This window comes from Urocitellus parryii, chromosome 5 (genome assembly GCF_045843805.1).
Source record: "Urocitellus parryii isolate mUroPar1 chromosome 5, mUroPar1.hap1, whole genome shotgun sequence".
Classification (NCBI taxonomy): Eukaryota; Metazoa; Chordata; class Mammalia; order Rodentia; family Sciuridae; genus Urocitellus; species Urocitellus parryii.
In genome coordinates, this window is record NC_135535.1 from 182,160,844 (window position 1) to 182,174,390 (window position 13,547).

Sequence of the window (13,547 nt, forward strand, 5' to 3'; positions counted from 1 at the left end):
TTTTTTTTTTTTTTTTGGTACCAGGGATTGAACCCAGGGGCACTTTACCACTGAACCACATCCACATCCAGTCCATTTTGTTTCTTATTTTGAGACAGGGTCTCACTAAGTTGCAAAGTTGCTGAGGCTGCCCTTGAATTTGTGATCCTGCTTCAGCCTCTTGAACCACTGAGATTACAGGTGAGTGCCACCATGTCTGGTCAAGACTAGAATATTCTTATGTGAAATTATACTATGTGATCATTATTATTTTAATAAGAAAGGTGAAGTAATAATACGGTACTTAAATGTAGTAACTAAACATCGGTCTCTAGACAGGGCATTGCTGTAGAAAAGGAAGACTGTCACATTTTTCTTGATTGTGAGCTATCGCTTGAATTTCTAAAAGTAATTTTTGGAAAAAAACACAAAAATCTTCTTTATTATATTAACACTAGAAAATACTGAGCTTGAGGAAGAAAATGAGAATCACTTTAATTCCAAAACTAGAGGTAACCACTGTTAATAGTGTAGTGTATATTTCTAGTAATTTTCTATGTCTTTACCTGTGTATTCGTACATGTATATTTAAAAGGGACATACTACATTTATTTTTTTATTCCCCCTTCTATTTTTTTCATCATAAAAGTATATATTTTTTTGAGAATTTTGTTTTGCACAGAATCCTAAGGGATTATATTTTCATTAACAACATCTGACAAGTGCTATTTATTTGATTGTATCTTTTGTGCCATGCACTGTGCTGATATTTTTGTTTTTTAAACAGTTTTATTATGTTGACATTATTTCAGACTATAGAAAAAAGTCTAAGAATGGTAGGTAGAATTCACCCAGATATCCCAAATGTTAGCAATTTAGTGTATTTCTTTTCTCCCTTTTATAATGTAGGTGTATACAGCTAGGTGGTGTTAAATGATGGGAATACATTCATGCATCCATAGGTGATTTAGTCATTGTGTATACGTTATAGAGTACTTACATAAACCTAAATGGTATAGGTCAATCACTTGATGTTAACTATTGAAGCAATCAAAAGACATGGTAAACTTAATGAATGAGGTTGCTGCCTATATAACTTGCCGTGTTTTACAGTAAAGTTTTTTAAGAATATACTCTAAAATGACGAAAAGTATAGTAAATATACTACATATGTATGTACCATATATAATATAGTAAACCAGTAACAGTTGTTGATAATCATCATCACATAGCACATTTGCACATAATTGTGCACTATACTTTTGTACAACTGGCAGCCCAGTAGGTTTGTTTACACCAACATCACCACAAACACACAATGCTGACACTAAGTGATAGGAATTTTTCAGTTCCATTTTTATCTTATAGGACTACTGTCCTATATGCAGTCTGTGGTTGACCATAACATCATTATGTGGTACATGACTGTTTCTTGTGAAAGAAAGACATAGACCTTTCCCCCTACTTTATGCCTAAATCTTTCAGCGTGCATTTTCTAAAAACAAGGACATTTTTATGTAATGCTGTCAAAATCAGTAAATTAACATTGATTTAGTAGTAATAATTTAATTGATATTATAATCCACAGACTTGTTTACATTTTACCCATGGTGCCAATAATGTACTTGAGAATAAAAGGAAATTCCAGATCATGGAGTGTATTCATTTTTTATTATTTCTGTAAATCGAGAGCAGTTCCTCAGTCTTTGTTTTTTCATGACATGGATGTTTTTGAAGAGTGCAGGCTAATTGTTTTGTAGAATGTATCTAGTTTGGGTTTATCTGATATTTTCTCATAATTAGATTCAAGTTATCCAGTTTTGTCAGGAATACCACAAAACTAGTATTGTGCTTCTCAGGGCATAAGCTCAGGAGGTCCAAAATCTTGAAATATTGGTAATGTAATCTTGGATCACTTCATTAAGGTTGAATCTCCCAGGCTTTTCATGATAAAGTTACAGTTTTTCCTTTCATAATTTTTTCCCAGTTGTTTGGTATCAGGAATTGAATCCAGGGATTCTTAACCACTGAGCCACATCCCCAGCCCTTTTTATTTTATTTTTAAAATTTTGAAACAGGGTCTTGCTAAGGTGCTTAGGTCCTTGCTGTTTCTGAGCCTGGCTTTTAACCTGTGATCCTCCTGTCTCAGCCTCCCTGCTGCTGGGATTAACAGGCATGCACCACCACACCTAATTCCTTTTGTAAATCTTTTTTTTTTTTTTTTGTGGCAAAATGTATATGACAAAATTTATTTTCATATTTTAACCATTTTTAAACATATAGTTCAGTGGCATTACATTCCCTTTGTAATTTCAAAATATCTCAGGAAACATACATTGAGATTTCATAAAATATCTTGCTACTCTTGATTTTAATATCTATTGATGAGGTCTGCCTGAATAATTTTCAAAATGGTTCCTAAATGGTGATTTTCTGATTGTATCATTCTTTCTCATTTATTTATAATAGTACTATATTTATTTTTTTACTCTTTCTCTGATTTGGCCATTTGGAGCCCCTTCAACTGATTCCTGTCTCCATTTGATATGCCAGTCAGTCATTCTTTAAGCACTTCTTGCTTCCACAAGAGGTATTTTAGGGTCACATTTGCACTCTCCCAGGCAGCCCTGGAATGAGTGCTTTCTTAAAGGATCCCTTGTTCCTTTTGAGTAATGAATAGCTTTGTAAGCTATAGTCTAAATTCTGAAAATCTTAGCTGCTACTGGATATCATTGCTTCAAAGCCCTCTCAGCAGACACCTAGGAAATACATATATGTGATTTGTGTGTGTTTATATACACACCCATAGAACTTTTCTTGTCTACTAAATGCAGTGAGTTTATACTGATACCTTTGATTTTGATCTAACAAACACTAGGATTTTATTTTGTCTTCCCCTTCTTTCATATTTATGGCTCCATCCAACAGTGAAAAATTTTTGCTTATTGGTTCAATCCTAGAATGTAAAAAAAATAGTTTAAGAATTGCTAACTCCTACCATTATTTAAAGGACACCTAGTAAGTAGAGTTCAGTTTGGTTATAGTTTTTATTTTCTTTAGCTTAGGGCATATAGTCCAATCCTTCATTGTATAGTAGGGTAGCTACTTTTACAACATGGATTGAAATGTATTCTAAGTGTAAAATATGCATTGGATTTTGAAAACTTGTTACAAAACAAGGAGTGTGAACTCTGTCTTTAATATTATAATCATTTTTGCAAACTGATTGTTCCAGTAAGACCAGTTTTCCTCAGTGATTTTGAGATTTCACCTTTATCTTATGTACAATTTTTGTATGATCTATTTCTGGACTTTTTATTATTTTCTTACTGTTGCTTTTATAGAGGTTTAATAGTATATAAAAATTTTAATGTTTTCCTGATTATCCTTACATGGTTATTTTCCTGTTAAATTTTGTTATCACCTTGTCTGTCTCCATTTAAAAAAAAGTTTTCCAGTATTTTTATTTAATTTGCTGACTTGATGATATTGAATTATTCTGAGTTTTCTATTCAGTAACAAGAAATATCTGTTTGCCCAAATCTACTTTTGTGTATTTTAGGAATGTTTTAAGTTTTCTTCATTTTGTTTTTGTACACTTCTTGTTAAACTCTCCATTTTAAAAAAACTCAGTATACTATGATTTTTATCATGTCAGCATTTATAGAGCTATGTCATTCCTTTTATTGTCTGTAGTTTCCTGTGGTCTGAATATACCATAATGTATTCAACTTTGCTCATGTCAGTGGACCTTAAATTTGCTTATAATTTTTCACTATTGTAAATAGCCCTGGAATAAGTATCTATATACAAGTTCTTTTATTTCATTAGATTACATTCCTTGAAGGAGAATTGCCTGGTCAAATGCCCTTTGATTTTAAAGTTTCTGAAGCATTGCTAAAGTATCTCCTTCCCTTCCCTTCCATTCATTCAAAGCAGGTAGATACAGATTAAGTTTTAAATGGCAGGAGTGCCCAAATAGTGGATTTTTTTTTTTTCATCTGAATGGTGTTGAATACAAATGGCAGAAAGGTAAAAAATTTCATTGACTGTTTTATATATTTAAGGTCCAGATATAATGTGTGTTATATAAAAGAGACCACTTATTGATTACCTTGCATATATTAAATCTAGGTGCCTTTTTTTTTGAGAGAGAGAATTTTTTTTTAAAATATTTATTTTTCAGTTTTTGGTGGACACAACATCTTTATTTTTATGTGGTGCTGAGGATCGAACCCAGCGCCCTGCGCATGCCAGGTGAGTGCATTACCACTTGAGCCACATCCCCAGCCCTGGGTACCCTTAATCCTACAAATTCACCTAACATTTAGACAAAACTCAGATACTCTACATGTTTAGCACTCAGATGTAGACATATCTCTATTTATAGATACATAATATCAAGCATACTACAACCTAAAATAACAGTTGCTTATTTAACAAAAGAGTTATAAAGTGATCATTTAAAAGCCTTTAAACACATCTAAAATGCTTTCTATAGTAATAAAATGTATACCTCACTAACATTGTACTTGAACCTCATTCTGTTGGCATCATCAAAACAAGATGTCACCATTCATTTTTTTTTTTACCTGAAAAACAGGCAAGGATAAAACCATCTTTATTTTTCATTTCTTTGCTAACTGATGAGGTTTGTTTTTTGCCCAACTAGCCTATGTGTTGGAACTATAGATGACAGGGTATAGTTGAACATCTTTTTGTGTTTTTAGTCATTTATACTATTGTGTTTCTTATCTGTTTTGATGACAGAAGTAATTTCTGATCAGTTTCTAGATCAGTCCTTAGATGTCATTTCCTGTTCTGTTTTGTTAATGAGCTTCAAAAAAGTATTTGTTTTCATTATACATTCTATGGTAATCACTATTAAACTATTAAACTCTTAGTACTTACAAAATTAGAAAATGAAAATTAAATGCCCAGTTGTCAAAAGAAATACTGTATATTTATATAAAAGTAACTTTTGCTGTTATTATATCCAGATGAGGCTGCTGTCAGAGGGAATTTTGTACAATTTGCCTTCACACAGAGTCTGTTTGCATGGTGTAGACTTTTTTTTATTCAAAACATCAATGTGGCAAATTAGTAGTCTATACTTAGGAAATTTTATAGAAATGTGTTTATTTAAACAGTTGCTTACATTTTGTTACTTCAGTGTTATCTAGTTACTCTGGTGTAAAACAAGTTTGAAAGTGTCAATTTCCTGAAAGACTTAGGATCTTTTGAAGATTTTCTTTCTTCTGTTGTCTTTGTCTTTCTTAATTTTGGTGTTTGTTGTGGACATAGTAAAAATTGGTTAAATTTTGGAATTAGTTTTCAGAGTTAATTACTAGCTTTGTCGGTTAACTCTCTTTCCATTGTAACAATTGAGCTTATTAAACTCTAACTTTCCTATAATTAACATAGGGAGCAACAAAGATGCAGTTTTATTGTAGGGATTACAATAAAATAAATGTTATAGGGATTTAATTAATTTATTCAGAAAGAATAGATGATCATTTAAATCTTCAGTAAAATATAGGAGTAAAAAAACAATTAGATAACTGTTTTTGATTTTTATATTACCCTGTAGGTATTTATTTTCAGTCAACATTTTTTCTTTTAAAGACAGTAAGTCAATATGACTTGCTGTTTTGTGAGAGGTTTTCTTACCCATTCTCTGATATTTTCAGTATTTTCCAGCTTCTGACTCTTGTGTGTTGCCAGTGGCAACTGGGAAGCTGATGTACAGGGTGAAGGCTTTAGTGGTAATCAGAGGGTCAGTCACAGCAACTGTCAGAAGAATAATTGTACTCATGTGCTGCTGAAGCACATGGCAAAAATTGAATGGAAATTGTAATAACATGATACTGGTGATTTGCAGAATTCATTTTAAATTGTTTAGCACAGCTAGACATGGTGAGAAATAAATGTTGATGTTGAGACCCGAGTTTAAACAGTGTTCTCAAAAAGAATACAAGGTTAAGTAGTCATGGGCACAGATAAAAGGGGGATATAAATTTCTCCTTTGTTAAGTTTTTTTGGGTAGTTTTTTGCTTTGGTTAGCACCAGAAAGCTATCTTCAGACATTTCTAAATGTTATGCTTGGCTCATATAAGTAGATGCATGGGATTTCATTGTACATAACTGAAATAGCCTAGATCTCAGAGCAAACCAAAGTGAGTTTTTTTTTAAACTTATGTTTTGTTGTATGTGGACACAATAGCTTTATTTTATTTTTATGTGGTGCTGAAGATCGAACCTAGTGCCTCATGCATGCTAGGCAAGCGCTCTATCTCTGAGCCCCAGCCTCAGCCCCAAAGTGAGTTTTAATCTAGGTTATTTAAAATCTCCTTGTACCTGTCTTATTAGGAGTATTATTTTTTTTTAAGAAGCTAATTTGCAACTAGCCATAAAGAGTGACATTGTGTCCAGGAAAATGCTATACTCACACACTGTACTGTCCCACAAGAGTACTTCTTAAGTCCCCAAACGCAGTGCTGACAATCTGTGGCAGTCTATGAATTGTTGAATAGCAGTTGGGGAAGGTGGACAGCAGGGTAAAGTGATTGTAAGTTAAAGAGGAGATGGGAAGGGGAAGAAATGAGAAAAGAGCAGAGCAAATCTTAGGTTTTGTGGGCAGTTTGAATGCAAGCTATTCTAGTTGTTAAGATCTGCTGATAAAACTGAAACAAAACATGCAGAGGTGTTTGGAGGCATAAATACTTATCATTTCAAGATGTTATTGTTTAATTCTGTTATCAAAACTGTAAGGTAAGATTAGATGGAATTAAAAATTTTGGCCAAGTGCTGTGGCACATACCTGTGATCCCAGCGGCCAGGCTTAGAAATTTAATGAGGCCTTAAGTAACTCAATGAGACCCTGTCCCTAAATAAACATTTCAAAAGGCTGGGGATGTGGCTTAGTAGTTAAGCATCCCTAGGTTCAATCCTTGGTGCCAAAATTTAAAAAAAAATTTCTTTTGAAGAGACTAGAAATATCACTTTGTACCAGGGGATGAAACTATAAAGGGTTGGGGTAATGGAATTGGGTCTTCTCCAGGAATTATTGTAGTGATATTAAGGACAGTCTCTAGAATATCTACATCCCAAATGATTGACTGGGTCTTTATCTCAGGCAAATGTATCTTATGTATTTATACATCTTTTGATTTGATTTACAAACATATATGTACATTTACCACCAGCTGGTTTCATTTCAGAAATATATGACCAGCTAGAGCCATCTGTGTCAGACATCAAGGAGTAAATTTCTGGCTTATTATTTGAATTATGTAGAATAATTTAATCTAGGGCAAGTTATGATTCTGATCTTTCTTGGATTTTAAGGATGATTGTACAAAGTACAAGTTGAATACTCAAAAAGGTTTTCATTTCAGATTTCAAATTTTTGAATTACGGGTACTCAGACTTTATTTAAGTCTAAGTAAATATTCCAGAATCCCCAAACTCTGAAATCTGAAACTTTCTGATTCCAAGCATTTCAGCTAAGAGAAACTCAACCAGTAAATGTATTTGATTGTTTCCTAAGTATAAATGGAATTAGGTTTGGGACCCATTGTTTTTGATCCCATTCCTTCTGTTAATTCTATTACTAGTTTTAGGTTACATATGTTACTGTTTGTTCATTGATGAAATTGGATTTAAGTAATCATGAGAAGAGGTTTTAGTCAAGGATATTTGTTATCTCCTCTACATCATTGATACATACTGAAAAAGATACCAGGGCTAAATGGAAAGGCAAATGTAGTGATAAAGGAAAGGTGTAGACACTGTAATAACTTCTCAGGACTTACCTGTAGAGTCTAGACTCAATTCTCCACCTTATCCTAGTGTTGAAGGCCTTCCAGGCTGAATATAATCTTTCTGACAATGAACCTTTGGCTTTACCGAAACTAGTTTTATGGACTAAGGGTTTGTGCAACCCCCCTTTCATAAGTTGAAATCTAATCCTTAATGTATTGGTATTTTGGAGGCAAGGCCTTTGGGAAGTAATTGGATCATGAGAATAAAGCCCCTATGAGTGGGATTAATGACCTTATATGATGGTGTCAAAGAGCTGTCTCAGTTACTTTCTCCCTTATGAGGATATAAGTAGGAGTTAGCTATCTGCAAATTATAATAGGGCTCTCACCAGAACCTGACCATGGTGGCTCTCTGTTCTTTGACCACCAGCTGCTACAACTGAGAAATTTCTGTTGTTGATAAGCTACATAGTCTTTGATACTTTTTGATAACATCTTGAACTGAGATAAAAGTTTCTATTAACTATTTTCAAAATAATGCTTTCTAACTTACTGCTTCTTCACATACTCAGCCTCTTTTTTTCTACATCAATTCTGTCTGAATGTCAGCCTCTGTAGTTCTGGCCTCAATACCATTGCTTCATGACATTTTCCTTAACCATTTCAGACCTTTAGTGATATCTCTGTCCTCTGGTTTTCTGTCATTTACTGTTTTTCTTGTTTACTTGGCAATTACAATAACAACAACAACTACTACTACCTTTCTGTTTTTAAAGTATCTTTTCTCTTAGAGAATATCTTAAGTGGGAAAACTTCATTTTTATTCATGTATTGCTTGATGTGAGAAAAAGCCATTACATATTATTAGCTCATATCAATATTTAACATTTATCATTCTTTTTGAGTCATAAGAATAATAGACTAGAAAGCAATTTAAAAGTTTGAGCAGTAGATCATAACTTCTTTTTTTGATATTAACAATTTTTAATCTGTTATAATTCAATGTTTTGTATATAACCTGTGTTTAAAAAAAGGTTGAAGCATTTAAAGTGATATTAGACAGTAAAAGTTTTAAATATTTTTTAAAATATTTTTTATTGGTTGTTCAAAACATTACAAAGCTCATGATATATCATCTTTCATACATTTGACTCAATTGGGTTATGAACTCCCATTTTTACCCCAAATACAAATTGCAGACTCACATTGGTTACACACTCACATTTTTACATAACGGCATATAGTGACTGTTGTACTCTGCTACCTTTCCTATCCCCTATTATCCCCCTCCTCTCCCCTCCCATCATCCCTCTCTACCTCATCTGCTATTGTTCAATTCTCTCCCTTGTTTCCCCCCACTTTCCCCTCACATCCTCTTCTATGTAATTTTGTATAACATTGAGGGTCTCCTACCATTTCCATATGCTTTCCCTTCTCTCTCCCTTTCTCTCTCCCCACTGGTCTTTGTTTAATGTTAATCTTTTCCATATGCTCTTCCTCCCTGTTCTGTTCTTAGTTGCTCTCTTTATATCAAAGAAGACATTTGGCATTTGTTTTTTAAGGATTGGCTAGCTTCACTTAGCAAAGTCTGCTCTAATGCCATCCAAATTCTATGATTTTGTCATTTTTTATTGCTGCATAGTACTCCATTGTGTATAGATGCCACATTTTTTTTTTTTATCCATTCATCTATTGAAGGGCATCTAGGTTGGTTCCACAGTCTAGCTATTGTGGATTGTGCCACTATGATCATTGATGTGGCAGTATCCCTATAGTATGCTCTTTTAAGATCCTCAGGGAATAGTCTGAGGAGGGCGATCCATTCCCAGCTTTCCCAGGTATCTCCATACTGCTTTCCAAGTTGGCCTTACCAATTTGCAGTCCCACCAGCAGTGTACAAGTGTACCCTTTTCCCCACATCCTCGCCGACACTTCTTGTTGTTTGACTTCATAAGGGCTGCCAATCTTACTGGAGTGAGATGGTATCTTAGGGTGGTTTTGATTTGCATTTCTCTGACTGCTAGAGATGGTGAGCATTTTTTCATCTACTTGTTGATTGATTGTATGTCCTCCTCTGTGAAGTGTCTGTTCAGGTCCTTGGCCTATTTGTTGATTGGGTTATTTGTTATCTTTGTATATTCTGGATATTAGGGCTCTATCTGAAGTGTGAGGGGTAAAAATTTGTTCCCAGGATGTAGGCTCTCTATTTACCTCTCTTATTGTTTCTCTTGCTGAGAAAAAACTTTTTAGTTTAAGCAAGTCCCATTTATTTATTCTTGTTATTAACTCTTGGGCTATGGGCGTCCTATTAAGGAATTTGGAGCCCGACCCCACAGTATGTAGATCGTAGCCAACTTTTTCTTCTATCAGACGCAGTGTCTCTGATTTGATATCAAGCTCCTTGATCCATTTTGAGTTAACTTTTGTGCATGGCGAGAGAAAGGGATTCAGTTTCATTTTGTTGCATATGGATTTCCAGTTTTCCCAGCACCATTTGTTGAAGATGCTATCCTTCCCCCATTGCATACTTTTAGCCCCTTTATCAAATATAAGAAAGTTGTAACTTTGTGGATTAGTCTCTGTGTCCTCTATTCTATACCATTGGTCCACCCGCCTGTTTTGGTACCAGTACCATGCTGTTTTGGTCACTATTGCTCTGTAATATAGTTTGAACTCTGGTATCGATATACCTCCAGATTCACACTTCCTGCTTAGAATTGCTTTTGCTATTCTGGGTCTTTTGTTTTTCCATATGAATTTCATGATTGCTTTATCTATTTCTATAAGAAATGCCGTTGGGATTTTAATTGGCATCGCATTAAACCTGTAGAGAACTTTGTGTAATATCGCCATTTTGATGATGTTAGTTCTGCCTATCCATGAACAGGGTACATTTTTCCATCTTCTAAGATCTTCTATCTCTCTCTTTAGGGTTCTGTAGTTTTCATTGTATAAATCTTTCACCTCTTTTGTTAGGTTGATTCCCAAATATTTTATTTTCTTTGAGGATATTGTGAATGGAGTGGTTTTCCTCATTTCCATTTCAGAAGTTTTGTTGCTGATATACAGGAATGCCTTTGATTTATGCGTGTTGATTTTATATCCTGCTACTTTGCTGAATTCATTTATTAACTCTAGCAGTTTCTTTGTAGACCCTTTTGGGTCTGTTAAATATATTATCATGTCATCTGCAAATAGCGATAATTTAAGTTCTTCTTTTCCTATTTTTATGCCTTTAATTTCTTTTGTCTGTCTAATTGCTCTGGCTAGTATTTCAAGAACTAAATTGAATAGAAGTGGTGATAGAGGGTATCCCTGTCTTGTTCCAGATTTTAGAGGGAATGCCTTCAGTTTTTCTCCATTTAGGATGATGCTAGCCTGAGGTTTAGCATATATAGCTTTTACAATGTTGAGGTAAGTTCCTGTTATCCCTAGTTTTTCTAGTGTTTTGAACATAAAGGGATGCTGTACTTTGTCAAATGCTTTTTCTGCATCTATCAAGATGATCATATGGTTCTTGTCTTTAAGTCTATTGATGTGGTGAATAGTATTTATTGATTTCCGTATATTGAACCAGCCTTGCATCCCAGGGATGAATGCTATTTGATCATGGTGCACAATTTTTTTTGATATGCTTTTGTATTCAATTTGCCAGGATTTTATTGAGAATTTTTGCATGCAGGTTCATTAGAGATATTGGTCTGTAGTTTTCTTTCTTTGAAGTGTCTATGTCTGGTTTCGGGATCAGGGTGATGTTGGCCTCATAGAATGAATTTGGAAGAGCTCCTTCTTTTTCTATTTCTTGAAATAGCTTGAAAAGTATTGGTATTAATTCTTCTTTGAAGGTTTTGTAAAACTCCGCTGTATACCCATCTGGTCCAGGGCTTTTTTTGGTTGGTAGTCATTTGATGGCTTCTTCAATTTCTTCCTTTGTTATTGGTCTGTTAAATTGTGTGTGTCTTCCTGACTCAATCTGGGCAGATCGTATGACTTAAGAAATTTATCGATATCTTCACTATCTTCTATTTTATTGGAATATAGGGTTTCAAAATACTTTCTAATTATCTTCTGTATTTCTGTAGTGTCTGTTGTGATGTTACCTTTTTCATCCCGTATGTTAGTAATTTGAGTTCTCTCTCTTCTTCTCTTCGTTAGCATGGCTAAGGGCCTGTTGATCTTATTTATTTTTTCAAAGAACCAACTTTTAGTTTTTTCAATGTTTTTTTTTTTGTTTCAATTTCGTTGATTTCTGCTCTAATTTTAATTATTTCTTGTCTTCTACTACATTTGCTGTTGTTGTGCTCTTCCTTTTCCAGGCTTTTGAGGTGTAGTGTGAGTTCATTTATTTGTTGGTTTTTTTCTTTTTTTGAGGAAAGAACTCCAAGAAATGAATTTCCCTCTTAAAACTGCTTTCATTGTGTCCCATAGATTCCGGTATTTTGTGTCTGTATTGTCATTTGTCTCTATGAATTTTTTTTATCTCCTCCTTTATGTCTTCTGTAACTCATTGATCATTCAGTAACATATTGTTCATTTTCCATGTGATGTAGGATTTTTCCTTCCTTCTTTTATCATTGATTTCCAGTTTCATTCCATTGTGATCAGATATGGTGCATGGTATTATCTCCATGCCTTTATATTTACTAAGAGTTGCCCTATGGCATAATATATGGTCTATCTTTGAGTAGGATCCATGTGCTGCTGAGAAGAACGTGTATCCACTTGATGATGGTTGATATATTCTATATATGTTGGTTAAGTCTAGGTTATTGATTGTGCTATTGAGGTCAATAGTTTCTTTATTCAGCTTTTGTCTAGAGGATCTGTCTAATGGTGAGAGCGGTGTGTTGAAGTCACCCATAATTATTGTGTTGTAATCTATTTGACTCTTGAACTTGAGGAGCGTTTGTTTTATGAACGTTGCAGCTCCATTGTTTGGTGCATAAAAATTGATAATTGTTATGTCTTGTTGGTGGATGGTTCCTTTTAACAGTATATAGTGTCCTTCTTTATCCCTTTTGATTAACTTAGGTTTGAAGTTGATTTTATTCGATATGAGTATGGCCACTCCTGCTTGCTTCCGAGGACCATGTGAGTGGTATGATTTTTCCCAACCTTTTACCTTCAGCCTGTGTATGTCTTTTCCTATCATATGAGTCTCCTGAAGGCAGCATATTGTTGGATTTGTTTTTTTGATCCAGGTTACTAGTCTATGTCTCTTGATTGGTGAGTTTAGGCCATTAACATTTAAGGTTACAATTGAAATATGATTTGTACTTCCAGTCATGTTTATTTATTTATTTTAGTTTGGCTAGTTTTTACTTTTTGGTTATTTTCCTCCCCCTTTACTGAGATACCTCCTGCTGTTAGTTTTGGGCACTATTTTTCAATTCCTCTTCTTGTAGTATTTTGCTCAAAATGCTTTGCAGTGCTGGTTTTCTGGCTGTGAATTCTTTTAGCTCTTGTTTATTGTGAAAGATTTTAATTTCATTGTCAAATCTGAGGCTTAATTTTGCTGGATACAGTATTCTTGGTTGGAATCCATTATTTTTCAGCGTTTGAAATAAATTGTTCCAGGATCTTCTCGCTTTCAAAGTCTGTGATGAAAAATCAGTCGTTAACCTAATTGGTTTACCCCTGAATGTAATCTGCCTCCTTTCTCTCGTAGCTTTTAATATTCTCTCCTTGTTCTGTATGTTGGCTATCTTCATAATTATATGTTTTGGAGTTGGTCTATTATGGTTTTGAATGTTTGGGGTCCTGTAGGCTTCCAGGATTTGGCAATCCATTCCATCTTCCATCTCT

General features: G+C 34.0%; 1 protein-coding gene across 6 annotated transcripts in view; it reads left to right on the top strand.

The window, feature by feature from the left end:
* Positions 1–13,547, top strand: part of R3hcc1l (R3H domain and coiled-coil containing 1 like) — a 91,525-nt gene that overhangs the window by 10,919 nt on the left and 67,059 nt on the right. Inside the window, exons 2-3 of one of the 6 annotated variants that reach the window (XM_077798574.1) lie at positions 25–180; positions 4,166–4,236. The exons of the other annotated variants lie outside the window; for them this stretch is intronic. The gene's annotated coding sequence lies outside the window, so the exon portion shown is untranslated. The remainder of the gene's footprint in view (positions 1–24; positions 181–4,165; positions 4,237–13,547) is intronic. 6 annotated transcript variants of the gene reach the window in all.